Source organism: Ceratotherium simum, chromosome 13, assembly GCF_057802395.1.
Source record: "Ceratotherium simum simum isolate JZ-2026a chromosome 13, ASM5780239v1, whole genome shotgun sequence".
NCBI classification, from domain to species: domain Eukaryota; kingdom Metazoa; phylum Chordata; class Mammalia; order Perissodactyla; family Rhinocerotidae; genus Ceratotherium; species Ceratotherium simum.
Window position 1 is genome coordinate 44720188 of NC_141912.1, and position 1226 is coordinate 44721413.

A 1226-nucleotide genomic window follows, 5' to 3' on the forward strand; every position below is an offset into this window, starting at 1 on the left:
CATGCTGGGGCGGCGTCCCATATGAAGTAGAGGAAGGTGGGCAGGGATGTTAGCCCAGGGCCCATCTTCCTCAGCAAAAAGAGGAGGATTGGCAGATGTTAGCTCAGGGCCAATCTTCCTCACACACACACACAAAATAAAACACATTTAGTAGTATGTAATTTTTCCAAATTTTTTTATATGGTGACAAAACATATAACAAAATTTACCATCTTAACCATTTTTATGTGTACAGTTCAGTGGTATTAAGTACATTCTTATTGTTGTGCAATCATCACCACCATCCATCTTACAAAACTGAAACTCTGTACTCATTAAACAATAACTTCCCATTCCCCGCATTCCCTCCAACCCCTGGAAATCACCATTCTACTTTCTGTCTCTATGATGTTGACTAGTCTAAGTATCACATATAAGTAGAATCATACAGTATTTGTCTTTTCGTGATTGGTTTATTTCACTTAGCACAATGTCCTCAAGGTTCATCCATGTTGTAGCATATGTCAGAATTTCCTTCCTTTTTAAGGCTGAATAGCATTCTACTCTGATGTATGTACCACATTTTGTTTATCCATTCATCTGTTGATGGACACTTGGGTTGCTTCCATGTTTTAGCTCTTGTGAAAAATGCTGCTGTGAACATGGGTATACGAATATTTCTTTGTGACCCTGCTTTCAATTCTTTTGGGTATATACCCAGAAGTGGAATTGCTGGATAATATGGTAATTCTATTTTTAATTTTATGAGAAACCACCATACTGTTTTCCATAGTGGCTGTACCATTTTACATTCCTACCAACAATGCACCAGGGTCCCCATATCCTTGTCAACACTTGTTATTTTCTGTTTTTCTGATAGTAATCATCCTAAAAGATATGAAGTGTTATCACAGTATGTATTTTTTTAAAAAATATGGAACGCTTCACAAATTTGTGTGTCATGTTTGTGCAGAGGCCATGCTAATGTTTTCTGTAGCATTCCAATTTTATTATATGTGCTGCCAAAGTGGGCACACAGTGTATAAGTTTTTTTTGTTTTTTGTGAGGAAGATCAGCCCTGAGCTAACATCCATGCTAATCCTCCTCTTTTTGCTGAGGAAGACAGGCTCTGAGCTAACATCTATTGCCAATCCTCCTCCTTTTTTTTTTCCTTCCCCAAAGCCCCAGTAGATAGTTGTATGTCATAGTTGCACATCCTTCTAGTTGCTGTATGTGGGACGCCGTCC

The 1226-nt window shown here is 38.3% G+C and overlaps 1 non-coding gene across 1 annotated transcript; it reads right to left on the reverse strand.

Moving 5' to 3' along the window:
- Positions 1 to 907: 907 nt before the first annotated feature.
- On the reverse strand, positions 908 to 1014 carry LOC147915711 (U6 spliceosomal RNA). The gene has a single exon (XR_015554183.1). It is a non-coding gene; the product is annotated as a U6 spliceosomal RNA (small nuclear RNA).
- Positions 1015 to 1226: the final 212 nt, after the last annotated feature.